The sequence below is a fragment of the Symphalangus syndactylus genome, chromosome 14, assembly GCF_028878055.3.
Source record: "Symphalangus syndactylus isolate Jambi chromosome 14, NHGRI_mSymSyn1-v2.1_pri, whole genome shotgun sequence".
NCBI lineage: Eukaryota > Metazoa > Chordata > Mammalia > Primates > Hylobatidae > Symphalangus > Symphalangus syndactylus.
In genome coordinates this window covers 61,941,792-61,958,024 of record NC_072436.2, presented here as the reverse complement: position 1 = coordinate 61,958,024, position 16,233 = coordinate 61,941,792, and positions in this window count along the sequence as shown.

The following is a 16,233-nucleotide window of genomic DNA, read 5'->3' as shown; positions in this document are numbered from 1 at the left end:
CGGTGGGTGGCCGGGCAGAGGCGCTCCTCACTTCCCAGACGGTGGGTGGCCGGGCAGAGGCGCTCCTCACTTCCCAGACGGTGGGTGGCCGGGCAGAGGCGCTCCTCACTTCCCAGACGGTGGGTGGCCGGGCAGAGGCGCTCCTCACTTCCCAGACGGTGGGTGGCCGGGCAGAGGCGCTCCTCACTTCCCAGACGGTGGGTGGCCGGGCAGAGGCGCTCCTCACTTCCCAGGCGGTGGGTGGCCGGGCAGAGGCGCTCCTCACTTCCCCGACGGTGGGTGGCCGGGCAGAGGCGCTCCTCACTTCCCAGACGGTGGGTGGCCGGGCAGAGGCGCTCCTCACTTCCCAGACGGTGGGTGGCCGGGCAGAGGCGCTCCTCACTTCCCCGACGGTGGGTGGCCGGGCAGAGGCGCTCCTCACTTCCCAGACGGTGGGTGGCCGGGCAGAGGGGTTCCTCACTTCCCAGACGGTGGGTGGCCGGGCAGAGGCGCTCCTCACTTCCCAGACGGTGGGTGGCCGGGCAGAGGCGCTCCTCACTTCCCAGGCGGTGGGTGGCCGGGCAGAGGCGCTCCTCACTTCCCAGACGGTGGGTGGCCGGGCAGAGGCGCTCCTCACCTCCCAGACGGGGCGGCCGGGCAGAGGCGCTCCTCACCTCCCAGACGGGGCGGCCGGGCAGAGGTGCTCCTCACCTCCCAGACGGGGCGGCCGGGCAGAGGCGCTCCCCACCTTCCAGATGGGGCGGCGGCCGGGCAGGGGCTGCAATCCCAGCACCCTGGCAGGCCAAGGCAGGCGGCCGGGGCGTGGAGGCTGCCGCGAGGCCAGACCACGCCACCGCCCTCCAGCCCGGGCAACACCGAGCACTGGGTGAGCGAGACTCCGTCTGTAGTCCCAGTACCTCGGGAGGCTGAGGCGGGCAGAGCACTCGGCGTCAGGAGCTGGCGACCAGCGTGGCCAAGATGGCGAACGCGTGCCTGCATCCAAAGGAGAAAAGGCAGGCAGCGGTGGCGGGCGCCGGCAGTCCCAGGCAGTCCGCGGCGCGGGCAGCAGCAAGCCGAGTAGATTGTAGCCTCCGGCTGGATTCGCGGGCTGGCACCTCCCCTTCGCTCTGTGCCTCAGTCGCCATCTTCGTCAGCAAACTTCTTTCACCGCCCCACCTTAGGTTATTATTATTATTATTATTATTTTGAGATGGAGTTTCGCTCTTGTTGCCCAGGCTGGAGTGCAATGGCGCGATCTTGGCTCACTGCAAACTCCGCCTCCCAGGTTCAAGCAATTCTCCTGCCTCAGCCTTCAGAGTAGCTGGGACTACAGGCATGCACCACCATGCCTGGCTAATTTTGTATTTTTTAGTAGAGACGGGGTTTCTCCATGTTGGTCAGGCTGGTATCACACTCCCAACCTCAGGTGATCCACCCGCCTCAGCTTCCCAAAGTGCTGGGGTTACAGGCATGAGCCACTGCGCCCAGCTCAAAATTATTTGATATATGAAGAAACAGGAAAATGTGCCCCCATTTAAGAAATAAAACAGCAAAGATGATCAACCATAAGATATGTCAGATATTGAAATTAGTGTATGAGGAATTCAAAGCAGCTATGGTAACTGTGCACAATGAGGTAAAGGAAAGTATGTTTGAAATGAATGAAAAGATGTAAAATAGCAATGAAAGCCAGGTGCAGTGGTTCACACCTGTAATCCCAGCATTTTGGGAAGCTGAGGCAGCAGGATCGCTTGAGGCCAAGAGTTCAAGACCAGCCTAGGCAACATAGTGAGACCCTGTCTCTACAAAAAACAAATTCCAGCCTAGGCAACATGATGCAACTCTGTTTCTACAAAAAAAAAAAAAAAAAAAAAAAAAAAAAGAGCTGGGTGTGGCGGTACACACCTGTAATCCCAGCTACTTAGCTACTTGGGTGGCTGAGGTGGGAGGATCACTTGAGCCCAGGAGTTGCAGGCTATAGTGAGCCATGATCACACCACTGCATTCCAGCCTGGGCAACAGAGCCAGACCTTGTCTCTAAAAAAACAAAAAGAAAATAGCAGTGAAATGAAACCTATACAAAAGAACCAAATAGAAATCCTGGAACTGAAATATCAGTATCTGCAATAAAAAGGTCACCAAATGGGCTTAAAGGCAGAATGGAAATGATGTAAGAACAAAGAAAAACTAGTTGTAAGAAAAAAAAAACAAAGTCTCAGAAACCTGTAGGGCAATATCAAAGGCTGAGAATATGTTTAATTCAAGTCCTGGAGGGAAAGGTGGAAGAATGAGAGAGAAAAAATGTCTGAAGGGATACTGGCAGAAATTTTCCCAAGTTTGCTGAAAGATACAAATTTGCAGCCGGGCGCGGTGGCTCACGCCTGTAATCCCAGCACTTTGGGAGGCCGAGGCGGGCGGATCACAAGGTCAGGAGATCGAGACCATCCTGGCTAACACGGTGAAACCCCGTCTCTACTAAAAATACAAAAAATTAGCCGGGCGAGGTGGCAGGCGCCTGTAGTCCCAGCTACAAGGGAGGCTGAGGCAGGAGAATGGCGTGAACCCCGGGGGGCGGAGCCTGCAGTGAGCCGAGATCGCGCCACTGCACTCCAGCCTGGGTGAAAGAGTGAGACTCCGTCTCAAAAAAAAAAAAAAAAAAAAAAAAGATACAAATTTGCAGATTCAAAAATGCCATTGAATTCCAAGTAGGATCAATGTGAAGAAAATGCATATAAGCCCATTATAGTTTAAATGCTGAAGACAAATAGTAAAGAGCAAATTTTGACAGAAGCCAGAGGAAGATAAGACATTATTTAAAGGGAACACTGACTTTCTTCTTATCAGGAAAATAAGAGGGCCGGGTGTGGTGGCTCATGCCTGTAATCCCAGCACTTTAGGAGGCTGAGGCGGGTGGATTGCCTGAGGTCAGGAGTTCAAGACCAGCCTGGCCTATATGGTGAAACCCTGTCTCTACTAAAAATACAAAAAAAATTAGCCAGGCATGGTGGTGTGTGCCTGTAATGCCAGCTACTTGGGAGGCTGAGGCAGGAGATAGCGTGAACCCAGGAGGCGGAGGAGGTTGCAGTGAGCCAAGATCCCGCCACTGCATTCCATCCAGCCTAGGTGACAGAGAGAGACTCCGTCTCAAAAAAAAAAAAAAAAGAAGAGTTGCATCAAAATCTCAGAAATCACCACTAAAGAACTTACTCATGTAACCAAACACCACCTGTTCCTCAAAAACCTATTGAAATAAAATAGGAAAACAGTGGGCGCCAGACGACAGTGGAACAGTATTTTGAAAGTGTTGAAAGACAAAAATTGTCAACACCTATTTCTATATGTAATGAAAATATTCATCAGTGATAAAGATAAAATAAATACATTTCATATAAAAGAAAGTTAAGAGAATTTTTCTCCAGCAAATCCGTACTACAAGAAATCAGGGCCAGGCGCAGTGGCTCATGGCTGTGATTTGGGAGGCCGAGGTGGGCAGATCACTTGAACTCAGGAGTTTGAGACTAGCCTAAACAACTTAGCAAAAACCCTACTCAACAAAAAATACAAAACTTAGCTGGGCATGGTGGCTTGCACCTGTAGTCCCAACTACTCAGGAGGCTGAGGTGGGAGGATCACTTGAACCTGGGAGATGGAGGTTGCAATGAACCGAGATCTGTCAGCCTGGGTGACAGAGCAAGACTCCATCTCAAAAAAAAAAAAAAAAAAAAAAAAAGAAGGAAGTGGAAGTTCTATGGGCCAACAGGAAAAAGTACCAGATGGAGACTTGGATATTCAAGGCATGAAATGAAGAGCATCAAAATACATATGATTATTTAAAGTGAAAATCATAACGTTGTTTCTAGTGGTTTATAATATATGCATAGATATAATGCATATGACAACTGTTACACAAGGGACAGGAATGAGGTGTAAATGGACTTATAAAGTTCTAAGATTTCCATATTTTATGTGAAGAGCTACAGTATTAAATTTAAATAGATTATGAAAATACAAAGGTTGATATTATAATCCCAGAATAGCCACTAAAAAATGATGCAAAGAGGTGTAACTGAAATTTTTTTTTTTTTTTTTTTTGAGACAGGGTCTCACTCTGTCACCCAGGCTGGAATGCAGTGGCAGGATCTTGGCTCACTGCAACCTCTGCCTCCCAGGCTCAAGTGATCCTCCCACCTCAGCCTCCTGAGTAGCTGGGAATACAGGCACGTGCCATCACCCCAGCTAATTTTTTGTATTTTTCGTAGAGACAGAGTCTCACCATGTTGCCCAGGCTGGTCTCAAACTCCTGAACTCAGATGATCCACCCACTTTGGCCTCCCAAAGTGCCAGGATTATAGGTGTGAGCTACCATGCCTGGCCAGAAAATAGAATTATAACAATATTCAAATAACCCAAAATAAGGCAGGAAGGGAAGAAAAAGAGGAACAAAATCACAGAGAACAAATAAAAATCAAATAATAAAATAGCAAACATAACTACAAACATTATCAATAATTCCATTAGATGTTACTAAACTAAATGTCTTCCACTTCCACCTGTGATGGAGTGTCAGGACAGATTTTGCCTCCTGCTTTAAACAACAAGAATGAAAACCGAGACAAACTATAAGAAACATTGGTTTCCAGGCAGGGCGCGGTGCCTCATGCCTGTAATCCCAGGACTTTGGGAGGCCGAGGCGGGTGGATCACGAGGTCAGGAGATGGAGACCATCCTGGCCAACATGGTGAAACCCCGTCTCTACTAAAAACACAAAAATTAGCTGGGCATGGTTGCACGCGCCTGTAGTCCCAGCTACTCAGGAGGCTGAGGCAGGAGAATCACTTGAGCCCGGGAGGCAGAGCTTGCAGTGAGCCGAGATTGTGCCACTGCACTCCAGCCTGGCGACAGAGCGAGACTCTGTCTCAAAATAAATAAATAAATAAAGAGAGAAACATTGGTTTCCAAACACTGGAAAATAAGAAGTGCAGAACCGTGATTTGAGCCCTGCGGCTCTCCAGCTCCTGCCTGGACAGAGCTTGCAGGCTGCAGTACGAGGCCAGGCAGCCCAGTGCAGGGCACCTGAGATTCCCCAGCTTTGACACCGACAGTCCTGGTCCTGAGAACTCCTCAGTCATGGTTAAACTGGGAAGGTTGGCCACTCTCCCAGACAGAGACCAACACGTTCCATGAGTTGAGAATGTAGGGAGGTACCAGTTGCTGGGATTCACAGGACAAATGACCAAAGAGAGCTGCACAGAGACTGCATTTCAGAAATCTGCCACTGATCCCCTCAAGGCTTTTTGCTTACAGGCCGGTGTAGGTTGACCTGTCGTGGAGGCTACAAGTTAAGTTTTTACTGAAACTACATGAGGCAGGGGAAATAACTGCCAGAAAAAAGCAGATGGAACAATTCCTGGAGCTGGTAGGGCTAGAAATAGTTCACATTCCCAACAGCCAGAGTGGAGACACCTGGTAATACATAGGTCATCAGGAAGGGGGCTCAGGAGGGTGTTGCCTTAGTAGTGGGGGCAAAGTAGCCCTAGAATAAGGCTGATCTACCTGGTCATTCCTTATAAAGCATAAAAGCTTAAAAGGAACAAACTGCTTCCGGTAACTTACCTGTGATCCAGAACAAAGCCTCTCAAACGTTTAAGGCACACAAAACCAAAATATTTTTTAAAGAGAAAGAAGGGCATGGGAAGGAGAAGCACCAAACAAGGTAAAAATTTCAGTGTCTAGCATCCAATCAAAACTTACCAAGCCTGCAAAGAAACAGAAATATGCAACCTATAAAGAAGAGAAAGGCCGGGCGCGGTGGCTCACGCTTGTAATCCCAGCACTTTGGGAGGCCGAGGTGGGCGGATCACGAGGTCAGGAGATCGAGACCACGGTGAAACCCCGCCTCTACTAAAAAATACAAAAAAAATTAGCCGGGCGTGGTGGCGGGCGCCTGTAGTCCCAGCTACTCGGAGAGGCTGAGGCAGGAGAATGGCGTGAACCCGGGAGGCGGAGCTTGCAGTGAGCCGAGATTGCGCCACTGCACTCCAGCCTGGGCAACAGAGCGAGACTCCGTCTCAAAAAAAAAAAAAAAAAAAAAAAAAGAAGAGAAAATTCAATCAACGGAAACAGACCTCAAAGTGAAATGCGGGACACAGATTTAGTAGTCAAGGGCAATAAAATGGCTACTGTAAATACATTCCGTCTGTTCAAAAAGCTAGAGGAGAGATTGAACATGTTCAGTAGAAACATGGTAGATATAAAAAACAGACAAAAATGGCCGGGCGCGGTGGCTCACGCTTGTAATCCCAGCACTTTGGGAGGCCGAGGCGGGCGGATCACGAGGTCAGGAGATCGAGACCACGGTGAAACCCCGTCTCTACTAAAAATACAAAAACATTAGCCGGGTGTGGTGGCGGGCGCCTGTAGTCCCAGCCACTCGGAGAGGCTGAGGCAGGAGAATGGCGTGAACCCGGGAGGCGGAGCTTGCAGTGAGCCGAGATTGCGCCACTGCACTCCAGCCTGGGCGACAGAGCAAGACTCCGTCTCAAAAAAAAAAAAAAAAAAAAACAGACAAAAATGAACAGAGCTGAAGGACAACTTCAACCTGATTACATGGAATTATGGTCTCTGTAGGAGAGCAAGTAGAGCCAAGTATCCAAGGCATTCCAAACATATAAGTTTTCCAAAACTGAATCAACAATCAGTTTCTCAATTTCAATTTCAATTAACTAAAATTAAATAAAATTAAACATTCAGTTCCTCAGTCACGCTAGTCAGATTTGAAGTGCTCAGTAGCCGCATGTGGCGAGCAACTACTGTAACAGACATGGCAGATGTGAAAATATTTGCATATCTTTTTTTTTTTTTTGAGACAGAATTTCACTCTTGTTGCCCAGGCTGGAGTGCAGTGGCGTGATCTCGGTTCACCACAACCTCTGCCTCCCGGGTTCAAGCGACTTTCCTGCCTCAGCCTCCCGAGTAGCAAGGATTACAGGCATGTGCCACCATGCCCAGCTAATTTTGTATTTTTAGTAGAGACGAGGTTTCTCCATGTTGGTCAGGCTGGTCTCAAACTCCCAACCTTAGGTGATCCGCCCACCTTGGCCTCCCAATGTGCTGGGATTATAGGCGTGAGCCACCGTGCCCGGCCCCAAACATTTGCATTTTTTTTTGAGACAGAGTCTCACTCTGTCTCCCAGGCTGGAGTGCAGTGGCCCAATCTCAGCTCACTGCAAGCTCCTCCTCCCAGGTTCATGCCATTCTCCTTCCTCAGCCTCCCAAGTAGCTGGGACTACAGGTGCCCACCACCATGCCTGGCTAATTTTTTTGTATTTTTAGTAGAGATGGGGTTTCACCGTGTAGGCCAGGATGGTCCCGATCTCCTGACCTCGTGATCCGCCCACCTCGGCCTCCCAAAGTACTGGGATTACAGGTGTGAGCCACCTCGCTGGGCCAACATTTGCATATCTTAAGAGCGTGTCAGCTTGGGTGGGTGGACAGAAAGGATAGGTCATATGCCCGACTGATCCAGAGACCCAGGGCATGTGGCCACTCCCCACTTGAAGTTATGGGATCACTGACATAATAACCATAGCTAGTGGTCAGCCCAGTCCCTCTGGTTCTCAAACCAGAACCCAGGCAGAGCTCAGTTCATAGTTGGGATCAACCTCAGCCACACAGACTGCAAACGGCCTGGGTCCTTCCAGTTGTCAGAAGAAGATGTAAAGCAAAGTCACCAACTTTGGCTTTGGATCCCAGGCAGTCCTTTGCAGGGAGGCTGTGGGGCTTTCCATGAAGGTTCTGGGTGATCCTTCAAAACCTCTCTTCTGGCTGGGTGCGTTGGCTCACGCCGGTAATCCCAGCACTTTGGGAAGCCAAGGAGGGCGGATCACTTGAGGTCAAGAGTTCAAGACCAGCCTGGCCAATCTGGTGAAACCCTGTCTCTATAAAAAATTAGCTGGGTGTGGTGGCAGACACCTGTAGTCCCAGCTACTCGGGAGGCTGAGGTGGGAGAATCGCTTGAACTCAGGAGGCAGAGGCTGCAGTGAGCCGAGATCTCACCACTACACTCCAGCCTGGGCGACAGAGCGAGACTCTTAAAACAAAACAAAACCTCTCTTCTAGTCCAATTCCTTTTCACGTTACTAAGGGCCTGCTAGGCCAACCCTGGATCCCACAGCAACACATCCTTTCCAGTTGGAAATCCAGACGACAGTGACTGCTTTCCACCACATAGGCCAGCTGTGAAACTCCCTGGACCCCCCTTCACCATACAGTGCAACCTCACCGTATGTGGGTTCATGCAGTTCATTATGAGAATCACCCACCCATGGACACCCCATACAACCTCACCAATACTACCATCGCCATGGGAGAGCCTGGCTTGTCTACCAACACAGACACCACTTAAGATTGAGAGCCTTGAAGGGTAAACAGGGTACCCGGAGGCATCCAGACTGAAGGAGTGAGGGCCACACTGTGAAGGGAGGTGTGAGGATGACCCTAGGACCACAGCTTGAGCTGGATCCCAAAATGCCCTGGGCACAGTGCCACCTACAGCTTCAGAACCATCTTTATCTTGTCCTGTCCACCTGGGAGTCCTGCTTCCCCGTCTCACCGTGACCACCTGCAGGAGTGTCTCTTAGCCACAGTCCTCCTCTGTGATTGTCAACCTATAGGAACTGTAAACTATAGATTTTAGAGAAACTTGTTCTGTAAAATCACGGACTGTCAGAAACTTTGCTGTTTGAAACCATGTTAGTGAGACTGGAACATTCTTTGACACAAAGAAGCAGCCTCAATTTCCAGCCAAAACAGGATTTTTCTCTTTTCTTTTTTTTTTTTTTTTTTTTTTTTTTTTTTTAGAAAAGAGCTTTTTAACTTTGGGAGGCTGAAGTGGGCAGATCACGAGGTCAGGAGATCAAGACCATCCTGGCTAACACGGTGAAACCCCTTCTCTACTAAAAATACAAAAAATTAGCCTGGTGTGGTGGTGGGCGCCTATAGTCCCAGCTACTCAGGAGGCTGAGGCAGGAGAATGGTGGGAACCCAGGAGGCGGAGCTGGCAGTGAGCTGAGATGGCACCACTGCACTCCAGCCTGGGCGACAGAGCAAGACTCCGTCTCAAAAACAAACAAACAAACAAAAAAGAAAGGAGCTTTTTAAGCACAACATCCTACATTTATTTTAACTTTGTAGTTTCTCAGGGAACAGGACCCTGGGTCGGCTTCTGATGTTAACCCCTTTACAGCTTTACACACGTAATCCTGTTTGCTTCATGACTATCCACAACACTGCTTCATTTATATTGTACCTAACCTCCACCCTACTCCAGATCCTGTAATAACCCTGCCTCTACGTGGCTGGGCGCGGTGGCTCACACCTGTAATCCCAGCACTTTGGGAGCCCGAGGCAGGCGGATCATGAGGTCATGATGTGTTAAAGAACTTGGGAGGTCAAACAGTCCCAGACTGCCCAGTGAACATTCTCTTTCTTCCTTCTTGCAATGCAGCAACAAAGTATTGTTTTAAAATTGTATACCTCTGGCTGTCTTTTTCCCACAAGGGGAGCTGCAGACAGAAGCTGAAGGAGCTGTGAGTCATGCAGTCAGGATGGGGCTCTCCAGGCCCCCAGGGAGGGAGGCAAAAGTGAGGAGATGCATGTTCTCTGCAGTTGCCAAGAACCTGGTGGGCCAGGGTACTGAGAGGCAAGCCCTAAGCCACATGCCAGTCAAACACAGCAGAGAGGTGGCCCCCAGACCTCATTTCTACTAAAGCAGACATTGCTTAGACATAATATAATCCTTATTGCCTGACTGTCTTTCCACATAAATTATCTTGAATTTTGTAATGACATGCAGGAGAATGCCATATCAAATAGACTCTTTTTGATTTGTATCAGTCAAAGTTTGCAGTAAGAAATAGTAAGAAATACGCTCTTGAACCAAGCATGGTGGCTCATGTCTGTAATCCCAGCACTTTGGGAGGTCAAGGCAGGTGGATCACCTGAGGTTGGGAGTTCAAGACCAGCCTGGCCAACGTGGTGAAACCCCATCTCTACCAAAAATACAAAAATTAAGCTGGGCACAGTGGCTCACACCTGTAATCCCAGCACTTTGAGAGGTCGAGGCGGGAAGATCACGAGGTCAAGAGATCAAGACCATCCTGGCCAACATGATGAAACCCCGTCTCTACTGAAAATACAAAAATTAGCTGAGCATGGTGGCACACACCTGTAGTCCCAGCTACTTGGGAGGCTGAGCCAGGCAAATTGCTTGAACCAGGGAGGCGGAGGTTGCAGTGAGCCGAGATGGTGCCACTGCACTCCAGCCTAGGCCACAGAGCAAGACTCCATCTAAAAAAAAAAAAAAATTAGCTGGGCATGGTGGTGGGCACCTATTATCCCAGCTACTCGGGAGGCTGAGGCAGCAGAATCACTTGAACCCAGGAGATGGAGGTTTCAGTGAGCCAAGATTGCGCCACTGTACTCTAGCCTGAGTGACAAGAGTGAAACTCTATCTCAAAAAAAAAGAAAGAGAGAAAGAAAGAAAGAGAGAGAGAGAAAGAGAGAAAGAAAGAAAGAAAGAAAGAAAGAAAGAAAGAAAGAAAGAAAGAAAGAAAGAAAGAAAAAGAAAGAGAGGGAGAAAGAAAGAAAGAAATATGCTTTTGTTTAAGCAGAAAAGGACACCATTGCTGGGTGCAGCGACTCATGCCTATAATCCCAATATTACAGGATCCTTGAGTGTCACTTCAGCAGCCAGAAACCTCCGTGGCCAGTGGCACCTTTGTCCAAGTTTTGCTCTGGCCTGTTTGGGCTCATTCTGCCCACTCAGCCTGGCAGGCTGTGCTCAGCTTGCGCTACTGTCTTAGATCTCATACTTGCCAAGGGTGAGCCAGGTGAGGAGCGGCAAGGGGTGTGTGAGCAAGCATGGGGCCCGGCCACTGTGCACAGCCAGGCACGCCGGTTGTGGCCAGGCAGTTCTAGGCACCTGTACAGGCACCAGCTCCCTGCGAGGCTGGGGCTAGACCAGGCATACCATAAGCAACTTCCACAGCTGACACTGAGGAACACAGTGGTGCCTGGAAGCTTGGAGACACCAGGAACCACAGAGCCATAAAGGGGGTGTCACAACCCTGGCTCAGGGAGCTCCTAGGTCTGGGCTCCCCAAAGGGCCACAGCTCTTCTCTCCTTCTGTCTTTTTTTCTCCTTGTCACCCACAACATGGCAAGCAAGAGGTGCGTTTCAGCCCTGTTTGTGTTACAGCTCTCTTAGCCCTGTGATTGAGCAGGTCCTGAGTTCTTGTCCTGTGTCCAGGAAGAATGAAGTACTCAGCCAAGTGAAGGGTGAGCAAGATGAAGAGGAGCTTTATTGAGCAATGGAACAGCTCAGAGGAGAGCCACAGTGAGTAGCTCCTCTCCGTAGCCAGGGTGTCCCAGTGAGTGTTCAGCCCTTAATAGAGAGGGTAGCTCCTCTCTGCTAGGCAGGTCATCCCGATGAGTATTCAGCTCTCAGCAGAGAGGGTAGCTCCCCTGCAGAGAAGGTTGTCCTGTCATTTCCCTGCTCTCAGCAGAGAGGAGACCTTAGAGTGCGTAGCTCCTCTCCACAGCCGGCAGTCCCGACATCTCTTCTGGTCTGGCTAAGTCCAGGGTTTTTATGGGCCTCAGAAGGGAGGAAGCGCATGCCAATTGGTCCATGGGCAGCCATGGGTGGGCCCAGAAAAAGCACCACAAGTTCCCATTCCAGTCCACAGGACCGGCAGCCCAGCCCCTCGGCTTCAGGCCCTCCCTAGCTTGAAGTTGGGGCTTCACTGGGGACCTGCTGCCTTCCGCCCTGGGGCCTGTATGCCTCCTGCTGCCCTTCATGAAGCCTAGGCTGTTCATGCCAAAGGGTGCCTGCAGACCAGCACCAAGCTGCCCTCAGCCCACTGTCAGCCTCCTTCCCATGCTCATCAGTGCCCAAGTCCAGAGGGGGCTGAGGCGGCAGGGGTTGGTGTGTCAGTGCTGCCCTGAGTGTGGGCACACCTGGCTGGTCTGTGACAGTGCCCAGGCTCAGCCCCAACCTTGCTTCAAGATTGTAGTGGGTGCCAGGAGCAGAGAGAGGCCAGATAGTGGGAGCAGATACTCCGAGCATGTTGGAGGAAGGGGGGCCATCCTGGCCCCCAAGAGTGCAGAGATGCCTGGGTCCTCAGCCACGGCTTGGGCAGCTGCAGCTGCCCCCAGGAGGGTAGGGCTCCTGCCTGCTTCCAGCCCCCAAGAGTACAGGGAGGCCAGGGTCCCTAGCTGTGACTAGGGCTACTGCAGCTGTGCTTGGGAGGGTGGGGCTCTTGCCTGCTTCTGGCTCCTGCCAGTACCATGGAGCATGGCACTGCCCCGGGTCCAGCTCCGCCTAGGAGCCCCTTTCTGCCCGTCCCTCCGTGCTCGACCGTGCTGCTCCCCCACTGGCAGGCAACTCAGCCTGGCCCCATCACGGTGGCTCCCAGGGTGGCCGGCTCTGGAGGGCTCCCAGGGGTGGGCTCCAAGGACTACTCACCTCCTCTCTGTTTTCTCTGCAGCGGTGGCAAGTGAGGTGCAGGTGGCAGGGCGGCCCTGGCCAACCCTGCACAAATGAACCTGATGCTCTCAGGGCTGGCCCTGAAAGCCCCAGCTGTGCCTTTGGCTCGGTGCTCACAGGCTCCCAGGATGTCGTGAGGAGCGAGGTTGAAGCCACAGCAGAGGCTCTGGGCCTGGGAGAGGGTCCTGCCTGGCTATGTGAGAGTGGGGATGATGCCATTGGCTGCCTCTGAGACGGGGCACAGGGGACCCACCACTGCCACTGCTGCTCCTGCAGCCACTCCTGCCTCCTGCCACCACTGCCTGTACCTCCCTGCTGCAGCTGGCATGATGGCAGTGGCCACTCCGGATGGCCCACCGCTGCCATCAACAATACTTTGGGAGGCTGAGGCAGGAGGATCACTTGAGGTCACGAGTTTGAGACCAGCCTGGGCAACACAACAAGACCTCATCCCTAAAATAAATAAATGAAAAGAAAAAGAAACCACCCAAATTCTAGGAGGCCAGAGAGTGAGAATCCCTCCAGTTACCTCCACCAGAAAATGGGCCTGAGAAGCATGTTTGCACTGTCTCCTGTGGTCCCTCCCAGGCACGCCCGTGTGGTGGATCCTGATCATGTGTTGTACCCTTGAGGAAATGGAGTCTGCAAAAGTGAATTTCTGGCCTTCCCATCCTTTAGATGAGAGACCCTTGATGTGGAACGTTCCCCAAACAGAGAGTGGCTGTTCACTAGATGCTGGGAGGCCACTGGAGTGTGACAGAGGCCCTGTCGGCAGCCACCAGGAAGCACAACCAGAAACAGAAACTCAGTGAATTTCCCTTAGTGTTGGTGTCAGAGTCTAATTTTCAAAATGTTAAAAACATAATTCTCATAAAAACGAGTAGTGAGCACGGCATGAAAATTGTGTTTAACTCATTAGTGAGGGAACCAGCAGGAAGCCATAGACAAGACAAAAGACGATATGGGGAAAAGGAAATTTTATAATCAGTGGTAGGAAACGGAATACTGAGATAATATTTGCTCACCAGCTGGAAAATGTTAATGCTCTACCGCGATCCTTCTCGAACCAGAGCACACAACAGAAGCAGCTTGGGGTGCCTGGCTGTACCCCGCGTTTGTGATTTTGTAGGTCCAGAGCAGGGCCTGAGAACCCACATTCCTAGGTGCTGCTGCTGGCCCAGCACCACACTCTGAGAATCATACTCTCCAGGGAAATGCAGCTCTGGAGTGGGCTTTTCTGCTGGTGACAAAGGAAAATCACCGCACCTTATTGGTTGTCTGCTCATTAATCTTTAAGTTTAGAGAGTTGTAAATGTCTGGGTTCTAATCAGGAGTAAATGGTAGGCTAGGCAGAGGCATATCCCTCAAAGCTGTAATGTCTAGCAGGAAATTAAAAATCGGTTTACCTTATTTTCAAGCTTTGGATAAGTTTTCTTAACAGTGGTGCTGATGACACAAATGTCTTCTTTTTTTCTTTTGAGACGGAGTCTTTCTCTGTCACCCAGGCTGGAGTGCAGTGGTGGAATCTTGGCTCACTGCAACCTCCGCCTCCTGGGTTCAAGCAATTCTCCTGCCTCAGCCTCTTGAGTAGCTGGAATCACAGGTGTGTGCCACCACACCTGGCTAATTTTGGTATTTTTAGTATAGATGGGGTATCACCATGTTGCCCAGGATGGTCTCCAACTCCTGACATCGTGATCCGCCCACCTCGGCCTCCCAAAGTGCTGGGATTACAGGCATGAGCCACTGTGCCCAGCCCACGAATGTCTTAATAGATTATTTATTTTGCATTAATTCCTCCAAATTGCCAAAGCAGAGATTGCTATATATCATGTTGGGTAGTATTTTCCACTAAGAAGCAGAAAAAAGAGTAGAGAAGAAAAATACCATTACCATCCATGTGCATGACTCTTTGTAGGTTTTTGTTGTTGTTGTTGTTGTTGTTGTTGTTGTTTCTGAGATGGAGTTTCATTCTTGTAGCCCAGGCTGGAGTGCAGTGGCGCAATCTCGGCTCACTGAAACCTCCATCTCCTGGGTTCAGGCGATTCTCCTGCCTCAGCCTTCTGAGTAGTTGGAACTACAGGCATGCGCCACCACGCCTGGCTAATTTTTGTATTTTCAGTAGAGACAGAGTTTCACCATTTTAATCAGGCTAGTCTCAAACTCTTGACCTCAGGTGATCTGCCTGCCTCAGCCTCCCAAAGTGTGTGGATTACAGGCGTGAGCCACAGTGCCCGGCCTCTTTGTAGGTGTTAAAGGACTTTTCCACATCTGATCTCATGTGACCCTTGCTATAATCCTGTGAGGTGTGTGCTTTCATCCCATTCTTTTTTTTTTTTTTTTTTTCTTTTTTTTGAGACAGAGTCTCGCTGTCGCCCAGGCTGGAGTGCAGTGACGCGATCTCGGCTCACGGCAAGCTCCGCCCCCTGGGGTTCATGCCATTCTCCTGCCTCAGCCTCCCGAGTAGCAGGGACTACAGGCGCCCGCCACCTCGCCCGGCTAATTTTTTGTATTTTTAGTAGAGACGGGGTTTCACTGTGTTAGCCAGGACGGCCTCGATCTCCTGACCTCGTGATCCACCCGCCTCGGCCTCCCAAAGTGCTGGGATTACAGGCGTGAGCCACCACGCCCATTCTTATGGATAGGTAAATGGAGCCTCTGGGAACTCAAATCACCTCCCCAAGGTGACAGTGGATACAAGCATCAGAGGATGTCGACCCCACAGAATGCAGGAGACCACATCCTGAAGTCAGTGGAATGTGGGCTTTGGCCACAGTCCTTGTCTCAGTCTCATTCATCTTCATCATTTGGTTGTTTTGCTCCTAATTCATCTTTACTTAATGACAGAACCTTGCATATTCACTTGATGAAAGGCCCTAGCACACGAGGGCCTATTGAAATAGTTTGGCTATTAGAATTCTCCTCTGTATAAAAGAAAGCACAGAAGACATAATTTCTAAAATAGCTAGGAATACGGAATACATGCCTCTAAGGGGATAAAGTAAAGCATCCTGTGTCACAATTAAAGTCAGAAAGTGGCTGGACATGGCTTCAGGCCCTGTAGTAATTATTAAAGGCTAATGCCTGTAATCCCAGCACTTTGGGAGGCTGAGGAGGGCGGATCACTTAAGGTCAGGAGTTCAAGACTAGCCTGGCCAACATAGCGAAACCCCATTTCTACTAAAAATACAAAAATTAGCCACGCATGGTGGTACACGTCTGTAATTCTAGCTATTCAGGAGGCTGAGGCATGAGAATAGTTTGAACCCAGGAAGCAGAGGTTGCAGCAAGCCAAGATTGCGCCACTGCACCCCTGCCTGGGCGACAGAGCGAGACTTAGTCTCAAAATTGTGCCACTGCACCCCAGCCTGGGTGACACAGCAAGACTTAGTCAAAAAAAAAAAAAGAGCCTAGGTCTGGGACCAGACTGCCTAGGTTCCAATTCTGTCTGCAATGCTTACAGGCATGTGAATTTGAGCAAAATGCTGCCTCAGTTTCCTAATTTGTAACATGGGGTAACGACATTATGGGGCTGTTATAAAGATTAAATGAGTTACAAAGAGTAAAGAATTTAGGGCAGGCCGGATATGGTGGCTCATGCCTGTAATCCCAGCACTTTGGGAGGCTGAGGCGGGCAGATCACCTGAGGTCCGGACTTCCAGACCAGCCTGATCAACATGGAGAAACCTTGTCTCTACTAAAAATACGAAA